This window comes from Sceloporus occidentalis, unplaced genomic scaffold, assembly GCF_023333645.1.
Source record: "Sceloporus occidentalis isolate IW3139 unplaced genomic scaffold, rSceOcc1.0.p SCAF_62, whole genome shotgun sequence".
NCBI lineage: Eukaryota > Metazoa > Chordata > Lepidosauria > Squamata > Phrynosomatidae > Sceloporus > Sceloporus occidentalis.
Window position 1 is genome coordinate 4,865,061 of NW_028317042.1, and position 17,855 is coordinate 4,882,915.

Consider the following 17,855-nt stretch of genomic DNA (forward strand, 5'->3'; position numbering starts at 1 on the left):
AAAAAAAGATTAAAGCCTTTCGATAAAAACATCCTCTGGATCATCGTCCGGAGAGGCAGCTCTCTTTTGTGTGTAAGAGAAAAAAATGGGAGGGTGATATAAGAGGAAGGGAGGAGAGACAACTTGAGCAGATCCACTGGTGCAGCTAATGAAATGATTGGATGACAGGTCCGCCCTCTGCTGGCCAATAGTGTTAATTTCACTTATCCACTAAAAACTAGATGTCAACATTTTATTTTCTTTGGTTGGTGTAGAATTAAACCAGATTCAACTTATTACCATAATGTATTTTACATATATAAACATGAATTTATAGTGGGTATTAAATAGATATCTTCAAAGCCAACAGGAATATTCTTAAAATTGTGTACCTTAAATAAATGTTTCTTTCATGCTGTTTACAATCAATGTGAATGAAGTATACCTTTATGCATATCCTTTACTATTTTTGTTTTAAAGTATCATCATTTATGATGCCCCATAATAAGTTTGATAAACCAATGTAATGTATGCAAGGCTGTCACCAACAAGAATAAATCCTCATTGTAACTTGGAAAATATCCTTCCCCCTGCAACTATAGAACCTATACATTAAATGAATAAGTAGATCAGGTAAGAGAAAAAAACAAACCTTTTACTTTAGAAATTGCTGAATAATGTAAATCAGATATCTTCATATTACACCACAATGTATTTACAATCAATCAGTAAAAGGTGGACGTTTCTCAAGCAACAATCCGCTGATTGAGAGTTTTGATTTGACCCCAGTTATGATTTGTCCCTAGAATTGTCCCATGTGTCTCTCTTAAGCCAAAAAGGTAAATTGCTTTCCATAGTAACTAGGCATTTTAGGTAAAAAAAAAATTTGGCATAAAATATATATACCAATATCAATTTAACTATTAAAATCCAAACATACAATATTAAAGGGACACTCTAGCCATATATAACTGAGTGTCATTGTTAAATTAATATTTTTTTTCTTTTTCATATGTATGAAAGCATTAATCAGAATTATTTGATTCATTTGCGCTGCCTCCTCGCTCACAGCTACTTGGCTTGCAGGAGATGTGTTTGGTTGAATTACCTTCTGCACAATACTATACATGAGTGAATGCTGACTGACCCCCAACATGAGTGGGATCTAACAGGAACCACTGGACATGTGCAGAAAGCAGTCTTATCAATTCCAATGGGAGCATTTTCCTGCCACTGATTGGCAGCTTTAAGCTACAGTACCTTCTAAAGGTACGTTTTTTAATATGCATTATTTGTTGAGGAGGCTGTAAACCGTCCCTTTAACAGATTTCACCCTTTAATAATATATATTATCAATATATAATAACAAATAACAGTTTGTACATTGTCCTAATTAGTTCAAGTAACGTGGTTAGCGCGAGACGCAAAGCTATGATACATCCATGTATCTATGCAAATTTCTGATGTTACTTGTATAAATGCATATAACAATTTGCCCGGATTATACTTAAAATAATGGTGTTATTTTATAATTATATATTATAATAAGGATATAGTATATTCATCCACTTTGCTGCCTTCATTCTGGTAGGGTAATATGTCATTGGGGAAAATGTTTTCTGTGTTGGGAAGCAGCAAATAAAAATTAAGAATTTGCACCATCACGTATTAGATATACATTAGCAAAGTTTTATTGTGTTTTATTGGATATGACACATAAGGAGTTGAATTACAGGTAAGTTTACGCACAAGCACTATAGGTGACATTAATACTGCGGTGCATTAGGACTGTTAATCAGGCATGTCAAATGTATGCCTGCTTATAGAGGGCAGAATAAATATTGTGAGATGTTGTGCTATTAATCTCCGCTTATAGTTTCTGCAGATTTATTGATTATTTCTCAATGGTGCTGAATATAAATAAAAAAAAAATTCCTAGAAATGTTCGATGGCTACGTCCTTCCTATAAATAATTGCATAATCGTGCCAAATTAAATGAGCGATATATCTAATACAGCAAAACAAACCTTATACACAAATTGGAAGTGCAACTAGAGAGGTTTAGGCTATGAAACACTGAAATAACAAAACTAAAAAATCTCCAGAGGAAAACAGCACGACAACTAAGATATCACAACTAAGATATACACTCAGGGCTGGTGCAAGGATTTTTGTCACCCTAGGCAAAACATAATTTTGCTGCCCCCTGGCTGCACCCCCAAAAGCCCTTCCCTTTTGCCACACCCACTTATAGTCCCACTCCTCCACGCTTCTAATGAATGACCACGGCCAGCGGCTCGCTGCTGCCAACGCCCCCTCCAAGTAGGCGCCCTTTGCCCATGGGTGGCGCCGGCCCTGACTACACTTGACACTCTGTAGTGCCACAAAAGAAAAGATGCAAACAGTGTGTCAATGGTCACACAATATGAATTATATGTGGCAACTGATCAATCGAGCAAAAGAGAGTGAAATGAATTCTATTAAAACACGCATAAAGCCAAATTATGAATCCAAAAAAGAAAAGTGAACGTGGAATGGTTATACTTTTTGTAGACACACACAAAAGTAGGTTGTCTAAAACATTTTCACAGCTGTAGAAACTACTTCAGATTCCACTAAATTGTTTATATGCTTGAATATTCATAGTATAGCACTGCAGACTACTGTGGCACTCTACATATGTATCAATAAATATTAATTATAGTGGTAACTTGAACCTAAATATAACGTGAACGTTAAGTATACTACTATATGAGCAATTTCACCATTACATAAAACTAATAAACAAGACCATGTTAAACCACCTCACCTGGTATGGCTCCCTCAAGGCATCACAGGTAGGCTCCTTGATCCCTTCAGTCAAAAAAGGAACATTTTGTGGTTTTGTTAAGGTAAAATCTGATGTTTCTACTGGAGGGAAACAAACAGGATAGCATTGCCCCTGTGGTTCTGGCGGAGCCATTCTGACCTCCATATATTTTAAGGTTCCATCTGTATTTAAGTAAAGTGTTGGCTGATATTGGTCTACATAGTGCTTGGGACGGGGTTTGTTCAGAAAACAAAACCCACAGCTACTATCATTTCCATTTTTAAAGCATTTTGCAACCAATATAATAAAAGTAACAAGGGAAACCAAACTTATTGCCACAAGGGAAATAATAAGATATAAAGTCAAGTTGGGTGTTGGATTGGACTTTGTTAGGAAATCCTGAGATCTATGAGTTTCTTTTACAACGTTGTCTAAAATATTTATAACAATTGCGACTGTTGTTGACAAAGAAGGTTCCCCATGATCTCTGACTGAAATGACAAGATGTTGTTCAGTATTATCAGTTTCATGGATTGTTCTGATTGTTCTGATTTCTCCTGTGTATTCAGTGATTTGGAATAAACCTGAACTGGTCTGATCACCTAGACTGTAGGCAAGCAAGGCATTGTAACCAGAATCCAGATCAACCGCTGAGACTTTTGTTACCAAATAACCAACAGATGAAGATATTGGGATCTTCTCTTGAGCAATGGATTCCCCTGAATTCTCTGGGTATAAAACTGTGGGGTAATTATCATTTGTATCCAAAATGAATATAAAAACAGATACATTGGTAGATAAGTTTGGCATTCCAGAATCTTCCACTCTTGCAGTGATTTCAAGAACTTGGAATTGTTCGTAGTCAAAAGAACGCTGGGCATAAACATTGCCATTGTCAGAATTGATGTATACTAAAGAAGAGACAGAAGAACCATCTATTTGGCTTTCAATGATAGAGTATCTCAGCTTTGCATTGTCCCCCTCATCTGAGTCAGATGCGGATACTTTACATAATAAGCTGCCAGGTTCATTGTTTTCTTTTATGAAGGCTTTGTAAACAGATTGCAGGAATACAGGAGGATTATCGTTCACATCAGAAACATAGATTGTAACTATAGTCTGATTATGTAAAGAAGGAGACCCTAGATCAAAGGCAATAACCTGAATAGAATATTGCGACACTTTCTCTCTGTCCAGGTCTCCACTGGTTACTAATGAATACCGGTTGTTAAATGGTACAAATTTAAATGGCACGTTTGGTGATATTTTTAGCACAATTTCTCCATTTTTACCAGAATCTTTATCTTTCACAGCAATAAATCCAACAACTGTTCCTATTTCTGCATTTTCAGGCACTTCATTGGTCTTGAAGGTAAATATAATTTCTGGAGTGTTATCATTTGCATCTTTGACTTTAATCAGAACACGGCATCGTCCTTCAAGTTCAGGAACACCCTTATCTCTTGCTCTCACAGACAATTCATAAAACGGTGATTCTTCAAAATCCACAACTCCCGTAACAAATATTTCACCTGTTTGTGGATTTAAGTCAAATATTTTCTTTGTTGCATCCAGGGTATGGTGATAAAGCAAATACTGTATTTCACCATTGGAGCCCTCATCTGGATCTGTGGCATTGAGTTTTATAACGACTGTTTTCAAAGGGGAATTTTCCATTAAATTAACTTCATAACGTTGCTGATCAAACGTTGGTGCATTATCATTAATATCTAAAACTGTTATGGTTACCTGAGTCGATCCTGATTTTCTTTGTTCACCTCCATCAAAAGCAGTGATAATTAGTTTGTGCTCTCTTTTTTCTTCCCTATCTAAGATTTTTTCCAGTATCAGCTCTGGAATCAGAGTGCCATCTTGTTGATTTGTTACAGACAAAGAAAAGTATGGGTTTGGAGTCAGTCGGTACTCAGTAACACCATTGATACCAATATCTGGATCATGCGCAATTTCTAAAGGGAACTGACTACCAGGACTTGTAAATATTTCTGTTATTCTTATAAATTGATTGTTGACCTGAAAATTGGGTGGATTATCATTTATATCTAAAATTTCTATTTCCACATTAAAAAGCTCTGATGGGTTTTCAGCTACAAGCTCCAAATGCAAAAGGCAACTAGTACTTGATCCACAGATTGCCTCTCTATCAATCCTTTCTTTCACAGCCAAATCTCCATTTTCCTTGTTCACAAAAAAATACCGTCCTCCTCCTTCTATACCCAAGCTCAGTCTGCGTTTATTAATATGTGCCAGATTTAACCCTAGATTTTGAGCCACGTTCCCTACCAGTATCCCTGGCTTTGACTCCTCAACAACTGAATAGTGAAGCTGCCCAGAGACCCAGCCCCAGCTACAAAGCAAAAAGGAACACACTACTTGCCATTTCCAAGCCTTTGGAGTGTTCTGGAAGTCCATATCTCAAATGCTTGCCTTTGGAAAAATTGTACAATAAAGTCCACTTTATAATCCCACAAGTCTGAAATTCATATAAATATACTAAGATAGTAAAAAAGATCTGTGCCTTCCAAAAAAATCATCCTTTGGATCATCGTTCAGAACAGCAGCTCTCTTTTGTGTGTCAGAGATAAAATGAGAGGTTGATTCACAGAGCCAGGGGGAGGAGAGGGGAGGGACAACTTGAACAGATCCAGTGGTGCAGCTAAAGAAATGATTGGATGACAGGTCCGCCCTCTGCTGGCCAATAATGTTAACTTCAATGATGCACTAAAACAAGATTTGAGTGTCTCCATCATTATGTGTGTGTGTGTGTATATATATATATATATATATATGTGTACTGAAAACCATCGTCTGATCATGCTTGTATATTTAATGGCATTCAATATATAATCCAACAGCAGATAAGTATCAGTGGTAGACATCTGAGATGCCAACATTAATTATGTTTATACTGCAGTATTCATGGTTAATAGAATGTTTTTCTTAATTTGAAATATTACATTAGCAGCAGTCGCTCTTCTCCTTAGCAAATAATAAAACTATTTTACATTGTCAACAATCTTTTTTTAGATTCTGTTTTTATTAAGGGTATTAAAAGAAAGTCCCAAAATATCTATATAGACTTCAGAAATATTTGCAAATAATTTGCATATATAAAATACACAATTCGCCTTTGCTATAATTCACAAACTCAATAAATAAAATAAATATCAATCTAAATATAATCTAAATGTAATAAGTTATAAGCATTATTTTACAATGCATCCAGTCTTTATGGATAAACAAGAAACTTTTCACATTTTATAAATCTTGTATAAATGTTAGCTCTACTTATGTCCAACTTTCACCACCAAGCCAACTGCATACTTCCTATTGTCCAATTTTCTGTGGAACAGCCCTGACCGATGGAAACTGTTAAACCGACCTGTCCAACTGTCTCTCTTTTGTGAGCAGTGTGGATCACAGGTTGCTTGAGGAGATCTTATGATCAATCCTGAATAGCCCAGAGAAATTTAAAATCATTAGAGATCTATGTTGCCACCACACAGACCGCTATCGCAACTCCCACATGGCTTCTGATTGTCACAAGGTGGCTCTTTGGGTAAGGTAAATGGTCAGTCATGTCATGGCCCTACCTACAGTCCAGCTCTTCTCCTCCTCTGACTGTAATTGGGGTATGCAATTATCATTTCAAATCCATAGAAATGTATACAGAGCTACACTGTTGCTTATTCATGTCACATCTAGGTAAGAATTACCCCATTCTGTAAAACATTTCATATTGGAAGATGATTCATAAGCTTTCAGGTTTTGATGTGTGGAGAGACAGCAAGAGGATACAAATCCCCTCCCCATACCTTAGCTGAATGCTGTGAAATCACTGTGAAAGGTTTGGCAGAAAGAAAGGGTTGGGAGAAAGAATACATACGTTTTATAAATTATGGGGATATACCGTATTTGCTCGATTATAAGACGACCCCCCAAAATCTAAATATTAATTTAGGAAAAAAACAAAAAGCCTGAATATAAGACTACCCCATGGGGAAAAAAGTTTATATTAAAAGTAAATATTAATTCATGTAAACAATTTTTTCATATTTAATAAAAGCTATGATTGAGAAAAATACATATTTTTTTATTTCCTTTTATTTGCCAACCTGCCCCCCCAGTTATGCACATCTGCCCCCAGGGTTGCCACTCTGCCCCCAGAAATGCCTTATATCCCCTATTTGCCAGTCTGCCCCCTGATGTGCCTTTTAACCCTCTATATGCCACTCTGCCTCCAGAAATGTCTTATACCCTCCTATATGCCACTCTGCCCCATGATATGCCTTTTAACCCCCTATATGCCAGAGTGGCATATAGGGGGTTAAAAGGCATTTCTGGAGGTATATATATATATCTGCTAACAGCAATCACACTCCTATCAAGCCAAGGCAGCCAGTACATGCTGGAACCTGGGGATGATAGGAGTGTGAGTACAGCCTCCCTATGCCATGCTACCACCACCACCCCCCTTACACATCCATGCTATCACACACACACACTCATTCACAAACATTTAAATACTCATTCATTCCATTAATCACACATACTTCACACATTAATCACAAAAACCCTCCCCCACCCCCTTACCTGAACTGCAGATCTCTCACTCTAAGACTTCTGCAGGGGCCCGGCTGTGCGAGCAACTTCTCTGGCCCCGCCCCCAGAGGAAGGAGGGGGGAGGCAGAGTTATGTGACGCTCTTCTAGCTTCCTGTTCTCCTGCCGCTGGTAGAAGAGAAGCTGCTCGCGACCAAAGCACCGGTAAGCAGCCTGGCCCCAGCGGAGGTCTGATTAGAAGACGACCTCGATTATAAGAGCATTTGCTCTGAAAAAAACCTCGTCTTATAATCGAGCAAATACGGTAATATATAAGATACATTTTAGAAAGTAATATTTCTTCAAGTAGTAATTTGGAGATTTTTTGTCACATTTTCCATACCCACCATATATACTTTTTTGTGAAAGCTTTCTGTGAAGTAATTCCACTTATAACTGCAGCTTGACATTTAAAATGAATAATAAAATAAATTAATTTGGACAATACTGTATTACTGAATTTGTAATTTATGGAGATTTACTAATCAATACATGTGACTACTAGGTTACAAAACAAGGTAAGAAGTTATACATGAAATCTTTTTTTTACAATATAGTATAAAGATAAGTTTTCCCTTATATTCGTTTGTATTCCATATCCAAACAAATAAAGCATAAGTACATACAGACATAAAAACAAATTTAAAAAATTCCCTTCATCAAGCAGCAGTTATGTATATATTTCAACACCACCAAGATTTACATTTCTTTTATTATTGCTATTAGTTTAGATATTTTTGACATCTAAGCTCGAGCCTTAATTTTCTTATCAATCTAGCCTACTGTGTTGTAATTCATCTATCCATGAATTCCAGAAATAATATCTATTTCTATTCCAGATGGTTTGGGATAGAATTCCTTTTCCATCTGGCGTTGGTAGATTAATTGAGATTTTATTTTTTTCCAGATAATACCTTCTGTTTTTTTCCAATTTCTTGCGATTTCTATTTTAATTGCTGTCAACAAATGAAGAAGAAATCGGAGCTCTTTTTTATTCAAATTGGGAAGATTTAGATGTAACAAAGCTAAATCTGGAGTCAATCTCCATTCTGGGGCGAAGATGGCTTCTAGTCGGGAGGATATTTTTTGCCAGCTGTATAAATGGGAGTACAACTCCACCAAATATGTAGTTCATCTCCTCTTGATGCTCCACATCTCCAGCAATTGGGAATGTTGTTCCTATACATCTTTGTTAATATTGTTAGTACTTTGTACCATGTATTAATTAATTTAAACTTAAAATATTTTAAGCCCATCTAATTATTAATCAACAGGTAAATTCATCTGAGTTCATCTTTATATAACATGCCTGGTGATTACTGGATTTACTCAGGTATCAGAAAAATGAAGCAAAATTGAGTAACCTTGCAGGTAATAATCAAGACTCAAAAGTCTAAAGCAACGTTGAACTAATGTTTCAATCCAGAAAATACATTCTCATAAATGCAATCTCAGAGTTTTCCATAAAATAGCCATATAATCTGCATAAACACAACTAACCCAAAAAGCAGGGATTGCGCACAGACTCCTAAACCCTACTCATCTTTAATCTATATTATTCCTCATCCACATTTCTTTATTTGCTGTTACATCATAAATGTTTTATGGTATTTTTTAATAATTATATTTGTGATCTGAATAATTCTCATCAAGGAAGGAATGCATAGAAAACAAATATACGTGTGATTGACGAAACTAGGAGCGAGAGTGGCAGAGTTATATTCTTCTAAATAGATTAAATGTTCTATACGGGACATAACTCGAATCAAAAAGATGTATGGTTTAGAAAAGTATAAAGAACATGTTCAGCAATCAAAAATTATTAGATAGTATTATATCGCTGTTAAGTGTAATAGAAGACCAAACATATATCATTTAGATACTATTTATTTAAAAAATGCTATGAGTCACCAAAAATAATGTTCAGCCGTCTCACCTGGTGCTGGTCCTTTAACAAGTCAGAGGTGGGCTCCTTCATAACATCAGTGAAATTAGGTGTATTTGAAGGCTTTGTCAAAGTAATATTGGATGTCGCTACTGAGGGGAAACAAGCTGGATAACATTGTCCCTGTGGTTCCGGAGGGGCCATTCTGACCTCCATATATTTTAAAGTTCCATCTGTGTTCAAATAAAGTGTCGGTTGATACTGGTCTAAGTAGTTCTTTGGGGGTGATTTGTTTAAAAAAGAAAATCCACAACTATTATCATAATAACCATTTTTAAAGCATTTTATAATCAATATAATAAAGGTAACAAGTGAAACTAAGCTAATGGCCACAAGGGAAATAATAAGATACAATGTCAAATTGGGAGTTGGATTAGAGTTTGTAAGAAAATCTTGAGACGTCTGGGATTCCTTTTCAATGGTATCTAAAATATTTATAAAAATTTTGACTGTAGTTGTCAAGGGCGGCTCCCCGTGATCCCTGACTGAAATCACAAGCTGTTGCTCAGTGTTATCGTTTTCTTGAATAGCTCGGATTGTTCTTATTTCCCCTGTATATTCCGAGATCTGAAACAAACTACCACCACTATGCTCAGATAGAGTGTAGGCAAGCCAGGCATTGTGACCAGAATCGAGATCCACAGCAGAGACTTTTGTTACTAAATATCCAACAGATGCCGATAATGGGATCTTCTCCTGATTAATGAATTCACCTGAATTATCAGGGTTTAGCACTGTGGGGGAATTGTCATTTGTATCCCAAATGAATATAAAAACTGAAACATTAGAAAATAAAGATGGAAATCCAGAATCTTCCACTCTTGTAGTTATTTGCAGAACTTGGATTTGTTCATAGTCAAAAGAACGCTGGGCATAAATGTTGCCATTGTCAGAATTGATGTATACAAAAGAAGAGGCAGAAGAACCATCTATTTGGCTTTCAATGATAGAGTATTTCAGCTTTGCATTGTCCCCCTCATCTGGGTCAGATGCTGATACCGTACATAATAAGCTGCCAGGTTCATTATTCTCTTTTGTGAATGCGTTGTAAACAGACTGCAGGAATGTAGGAGAATTATCATTCACATCAGAAACATAGATGGTAACTATAGTCTGATTATGTAAAGGAGGAGACCCAAGATCAGAGGCAATAACCTTAATAACATATTTTGAAACCTTCTCTCTGTCCAGATATCCAGCAGTGACCAAAGAGTAACGATTATTAAAGGGTTGACATTTAAATGGTAAATCCGGTGATACTTCCAACACAATTTCTCCATTTTTTCCAGAATCTCTATCTTTCACTGTAATAAATCCAACAACAGTTCCTATTGGTGCATTTTCAGGCACTTCATTGGTCTTGGAGGTAATAAGAATGTCTGGGGTATTGTCATTTTCATCTTCTATTTCAATTTGTACAAGACATCGTCCCTCAAGTTCAGGAACACCTTTATCTATGGCTCTAACAGACAATTCAAAGAAACTTAATTCTTCAAAATCTATACCTCGCTTAATAAATATTTCACCCGTGTGTGCCTTTAAACCAAATATTCTCTTTGCTGCATCTAAGTTATGATGGTTAAATGAATAGACTATTTCACCATTGGAGCCTTCATCGAGATCTGTGGCATTGAGCTTTATCACAATTGTGTTTAATGGGAGATTTTCCAATAACCTGATCTTATAACATGACTGAGCAAACACTGGGGCATTGTCATTAATATCTAAAACTATTATTGTAACATGTGTAGAACCTGACCTTGCTTGTTCACCACCATCAACAGCAGTGAGGATAAGTTTATGTTCCTTCTTCTCTTCTCTGTCTAATACTTTTTCCAGTATCAGCTCTGGTATAAGCGTTCCATCTTTGCGATTTGTTACAGACAAAGAAAAATATGGGTTTGGATTTAGTCTGTAATGAGTAACACCATTAATACCCACATCGGGATCCTGTGCAATCTCTAAAGAGAACTGTACACCAGGAACTGCCACTAGCTCAGTGATTCTTATTTCCTGATTGGGAATGGCAAATGACGGGGAGTTATCATTAATGTCTAGAATTTCAATTTCTAAACCAAAAAGTTCCAGGGGATTTTCAGCAACAAGCTCTAGATGCAATAAACAGCTAGAGCTAGATGCACAAACAACCTCCCTATCAATCCTTCCTTCCACAGTCAAATCTCCATTTTCTTCATTTACAGAAAAATATCTGCTGCTCCCTTCAGATTCCAAACTCAGTCTGCGTTTAATAATATCTGCCAGGTTTAATTCCAAATTTTGAGCCACATTCCCTATTAATGTTCCTGGCTTTGTCTCCTCAAGAACTGAATAACGAAGCTGCCCAGAGACCCAGCCCCAGCTACAGAGGAAAAAAGAACATATTACTTGCCATTTCCAAGCTTTTATGGATCTCTGTCTGTCCATATCTTAAATCCTTTGTTTTGAAGTATCAAAAATGTAGGTTTTTTTATAGTTCCATGAGTCTAAAAGTCAAATATAAATCCAGCAGAGGCACAAAATATTGCTACGGAAGCATCTTCAATGTAATGGTAGCTTTCCTTTGTGTGCAAAAGAAAAGATAGGAGGGCGATTCACTGAGCCAGGGGGAGGAGAGAGAGACGAGATGATGATGATGCGAACAGATCCACTAGTGCAGCTCAAGAAATGATTGGATGACAGGTCCGCCCTCTGCTGGCCAATAGTGTTAAATTCATTTCAAACGGAAAAACAGGAATATTTGAATCTCTACTTTGATGTATATATATTTGCAGCTACATATTTGTGTTAATGCTAGAATGGACATATTTCATGACAATGTGTACTGTATATGTGATTATATATGAATCAGAATAGGTGTACATTTTTTTATTCTAATATATTAATATTTAATTTTTTGTGTCCAATGTGAAGGCACGCATACAACAATGTTGTCAGGGTCCATCCAGGGTGCGGAGCTGCATATCTTTGGTTTTCCCTGCCTTGCCTCAGTTCCCATGTTTTCCTGTAATCCGTTCCTGGATTTCCATATGATCTGTTCTGTGCTTCTGATTCCTTGTTTCCAGTGTTGCTCTTTGCTTCAGCTTCTGTTTCCTTTATAAGGTGTGTCCTACCCGTTTGTTATGTTGTCTCAGTCTGCAGTGTAAAAGTATGTCCTTGGTTTTGTGTTTGGATTCAATGTTTGGTTTCAGCTTATTAGTGATTCAGTAAGCAGGGTTTAGCATTAGGACCCACTGAATATTGGAGTACTTTGGCGTAGCGGTAGGCTAAGCATACTTTGGCCATATGATGTGACGGAATCTCCAATTGTTATCTCATAGTCCTAGGCTAGTCCTGTATCCACATGTGTCTGTATTTTGCGTTCCTTTGCCCTCCTTTCCCTGAATCATCTGAGGATTTCGGTTCGTCTCTTCTCTCCCCATGTCCCTGTTAAGTTATCCTATCCTTGCTTTAAGGAGAAGCGTCCGAGGATTCTGGCTCCTCACTCCATCCCCTGTGTTCCTGGCCCTGTATACTGAGCTACTGCTTTGCTGCATCTGATCTGTCTGCCGTGTATGACTCTTGGCTACGTCAACGATCCAGTTTTGTGTACCAGACCCCGGCGTGTTCCAGACGTACCTACCAGTCCAGCTGCTTCCAAGCCGTGTGCCCTGCCTGAGGGCTTCCTAGCCGTGTGCCCTGGCTGAGGGCTTCCTAGCCATGTGCCCTGCCCATGGGCTTCCTAGCCATGTGCCCTGCCCATGGGCTTCCTAGCCATCTGCCCTGCCCGTGGGCTTCCTAGCTGTCTGCCCTGCCAGTGGGCTTCCTAGCCGTCTGCCCTGCCAGTGGGCTTCCAGTGTCCTACCTGTTTTTATCCTGCTCTCTTAATACCTAAAGATGGCGCCCAAGAGAAAATCTAAAGCTAAAGTGGAGCATAGCCCTGAACTGGACACATCAGCCTGCCTACAGCCATGTTCTGAACCTGCCCCTGCTTTTAGACTCCTACCTAATCCGGCACCGAGTGCCCTGACAAATGTGTTGCAGCTGTGATGCTCATTGTCAGGAATTATATGTATGTTTACTATTTCAAATGAATGTCTCTTCTTTTTGCTTTTATCATATTATCATTATTATTATTGTTGTTTACAGGGTAGTTAATATAGTAATATTCTAATTTAACTTGGTTCTTTGAACTTCACCAAATATCTGACTCTCAATATCAAATCATGAACTAAAAGGAAAAACAAAACAAATATATTAACATCTCATTAAATATGGCACTGACTAGCCATACTTACATGTGCCACAAAAATATAATTTTGAAGCCTACCGCATTGCAAGTGTTTAAGTGAATTTGCTTTGACTAAAAAAGTACACCAATATGAAGGTGTTCAGGAAATGGAATTAAAAATGAATTAACCTCCCAATGGGGATAGAATCAAGAAGAATCAATGCAGATATGACCTCAGAATGTAGATATGAAACACAGATGCATGAGATATGCACCCAAAGAGATGAATTTGCAACTTCTTGAATCAAATGTAAGTTTGACAATAATGTGAATTTCAATAGTAGTGTTTTTTTTTTTAGCTTCTAGCACCCTATTTATGTATTGTCAAACTTAGTCAAACCTTTAAAGTATATTTTATAAAAACAGACAGCATTGTATTTATTTTATGGGAAATAGCTATTCTCTACCTAAATCTTCCCAAAATATCCTTCTCCTAAATTTATATTATAAATCAAATACTAATGGCGTTCACGATTATATTATCAAGAATGTGGTTGTAACTAAAAATCTCTACCTCGGATGAAATTACATCAAATTAAAACACAATACTGAAATATTTGAAAAATCTTATGAACCTTGGTCAAATACATTTCCAATAAATAAATATATGAAGGAAGAGAGTTTCTTTACCAAAGCAAAACTCATGTAGTTAAATTCCTACTTTTATTCAACAACATTTTTCTACCTGGTTTTGATATAACAATTTATGAAATAAACTTAATGAAGCCTGCAAATCTTTCAATGGGATGAATGTACATTTTCTGAAATCAAATGTACGTTTGACAATTGGGTGAATTTCAATAGTAGTGGTTTCTAGCTTCTAGTGCCCAGTCTTGGTATTGTCAAACTATAGGCTGCCAACTCAAACCTCCAAACTATATTTTAGAAAAACAGAGAGTATTGTATTTATGTTACTGTAATCATGCCACTACTACAACTTAATAAAAATAGTGCCATAACATTTTATGTTTCAAAGTTGTGAATATTTTCTTTTAAGTAATTTTACTTATAACTGTACCTTGCCATTTAAAATGCATAATAAAATAAATGAATTTAGACAATACTGAGTTCATGATTTATGGAGATTTACTAATCAATACATGTGACCAGGCCCGGACTGGCCATCGCGCACACCGGGCATTTTCTCATCAGGAGAAAAATTATTAGATAGTATTATATTTCTGTTAAGTGTAATAGAAGACCAAACATATATCCTTTAGATACTATTTATTTAAAAAAATGCCATGATTCACCAAAAATAATGTTTAGCCGTCTCACCTGGTACTGGTCCTTTAACAAGTCAGAGGTGGGCTCCTTCATAACATCAGTGAAATTAGGTATATTTGAAGGCTTTGTCAAAGTAATATTGGATGTCGCTACTGAGGGGAAACAAGCTGGATAACATTGTCCCTGTGGTTCCGGAGGAGCCATTCTGACCTCCATATATTTTAAAGTTCCATCTGTGTTCAAATAAAGTGTCGGTTGATACTGGTCTAAATAGTTCTTTGGGGGTGATTTGTTTAAAAAAGAAAATCCACAACTATTATCATAATAACCATTTTTAAAGCATTTTATAATCAATATAATAAAGGTAACAAGTGAAACTAAGCTAATGGCCACAAGGGAAATAATAAGATACAATGTCAAATTGGGAGTTGGATTAGAGTTTGTAAGAAAATCTTGAGACGTCTGGGATTCCTTTTCAATGGTATCTAAAATATTTATAAAAATTTTGACTGTAGTTGTCAAGGGCGGCTCCCCGTGATCCCTGACTGAAATCACAAGCTGTTGCTCAGTGTTATCATTTTCTTGAATAGCTCGGATTGTTCTTATTTCCCCTGTATATTCCGAGATCTGAAACAAACTACCACCACTATGCTCAGATAGAGTGTAGGCAAGCCAGGCATTGTGACCAGAATCGAGATCCACAGCAGAGACTTTTGTTACTAAATATCCAACAGATGCCGATAATGGGATCTTCTCCTGATTAATGAATTCACCTGAATTATCAGGGTTTAGCACTGTGGGGTAATTGTCATTTGTATCCCAAATGAATATAAAAACTGAAACATTAGAAAATAAAGATGGAAATCCAGAATCTTCCACTCTTGTAGTTATTTGCAGAACTTGGAATTGTTCATAGTCAAAAGAGCGCTGGGCATAAATGTTGCCATTGTCAGAATTGATGTATACAAAAGAAGAGGCAGAGGAACCATCTATTTGACTTTCAATGATAGAGTATTTCAGCTTTGCATTGTCCCCCTCATCTGGGTCAGATGCTGATACTGTACATAATAAGCTGCCAGGTTCATTATTCTCTTTTGTGAATGCATTGTAAACAGATTGCAGGAATGTAGGAGAATTATCATTCACATCAGAAACATAGATGGTAACTATAGTCTGATTATGTAAAGGAGGAGACCCACGATCAGAGGCAATAACTTTAATAACATATTTTGAAACCTTCTCTCTGTCCAGATATCCAGCAGTGACCAAAGAGTAACGATCATTAAAGGGTTGACATTTAAATGGTAAACCTGGTGATACTTCCAACACAATTACTCCATTTTTTCCAGAATCTCTATCTTTCACTGTAATAAACCCAACAACAGTTCCTATTGGTGCATTTTCAGGCACTTCATTGGTCTTGGAGGTAATAAGAATGTCTGGGGCATTGTCATTTTCATCTTCTATTTCAATTTGTACAAGACATCGTCCCTCAAGTTCAGGAACACCTTTATCTATGGCTCTAACAGACAATTCAAAGAAACTGGATTCTTCAAAATCTATACCTCCCTTAATAAATATTTCACCCGTGTGTGCATTTAAACCAAATATTCTCTTTGCTGCATCTAAGGTATGGTGGTTAAATGAATAGACTATTTCACCATTGGAGCCTTCATCAAGATCTGTGGCATTGAGCTTCATCACAATTGTGTTTAATGGGAGATTTTCCAATAAACTGATTTTATAACATGACTGAGCAAACACTGGGGCATTGTCATTAATATCTAAAACTATTATTGTAACATGTGTAGAACCTGACTTTGCTTGTTCACCACCATCAACAGCAGTAAGGATAAGTTTATGTTCTTTCTTCTCTTCTCTGTCTAATGCTTTTTCCAGTATCAGCTCTGGTATAAGCGTTCCATCTTTGCGATTTGTTACAGACAAAGAAAAATATGGGTTTGGATTTAGTCTGTAATGAGTAACACCATTAATACCCACATCTGGATCCTGTGCAATCTCTAAAGAGAACTGTGCACCAGGAACTGCCAGTAGTTCAGTGATTCTTATTTCCTGATTGGGATTGGGAAATGAAGGAGAGTTATCATTAATGTCTAGAATTTCAGTTATTAAACCAAAAAGTTCCAGGGGATTTTCAGCAACAAGCTCTAGATGCAATAAACAGCTAGGGCTAGATGCACAAACAACCTCCCTATCAATCCTTCCTTCCACAGTCAAATCTCCATTTTCTTTGTTTACAGAAAAATATCTGCTGCTCCTTTCAGGTTCCAAACTCAATCTGCGTTTAATAATATCTGCCAGGTTTAATCCCAAATTTTGAGCCACATTCCCTATCAATGTCCCTGGCTTTGTCTCCTCAAGAACTGAATAACGAAGCTGCCCAGACACCCAGCCCCAGCTACAGAGGAAAAAAGAACATATTACTTGCCATTTCCAAGCTTTTATGGATCTCTGTCTGTCCATATCTTAAATCCTTTGTTTTGAAGTATCAAAAATGTAAGTTTTTTATAGTTCCATGAGTATAAAAGTCAAATATAAATCCAGCAGAGGCAAAAAATATTTCTACGGAAGCATCTTCAATGTAATGGTAGCTTTCCTTTGTGTGCAAGAGAAAAGATAGGAGGGCGATTCACTGAGCCAGGGGGAGGAGAGAGAGATGAGATGATGATGATGCGAACAGATCCACTTAGTGCAGCTCAAGAAATGATTGGATGACAGGTCCGCCCTCTGCTGGCCAATAGTGTTAAATTCATTTCAAACGGAAGAACAGAAATATTTGAATCTCTACTTTGAGATATATATATATATATATATTTGCAGCTACATATTTGTGTTAATGCTAGAACGGACATATTTCATGACAATGTGTACTGTATATGTGATTATATATGAATCAGAATAGGTATAGTTTTTTTATTCTAATATATTAATATTTCATTTTTTTGTGTCCAATGTGAACGCATACAACAATGTTGTCAGGGTCCAACCA

The 17,855-nt window shown here is 36.7% G+C and overlaps 3 pseudogenes; all 3 read right to left on the reverse strand.

The window, feature by feature from the left end:
- Positions 1-2,746: 2,746 nt before the first annotated feature.
- LOC149287342 (protocadherin gamma-C5 pseudogene) lies at positions 2,747-5,218 on the reverse strand (annotated as a pseudogene).
- Positions 5,219-9,306: 4,088 nt separating this feature from the next.
- Positions 9,307-11,775, reverse strand: LOC149287343 (protocadherin gamma-C5 pseudogene; annotated as a pseudogene).
- A 1,771-nt stretch (positions 11,776-13,546) lies between these two features.
- Positions 13,547-17,329, reverse strand: LOC149287344 (protocadherin gamma-C5 pseudogene; annotated as a pseudogene).
- Between the last annotated feature and the right edge of the window lie 526 nt (positions 17,330-17,855).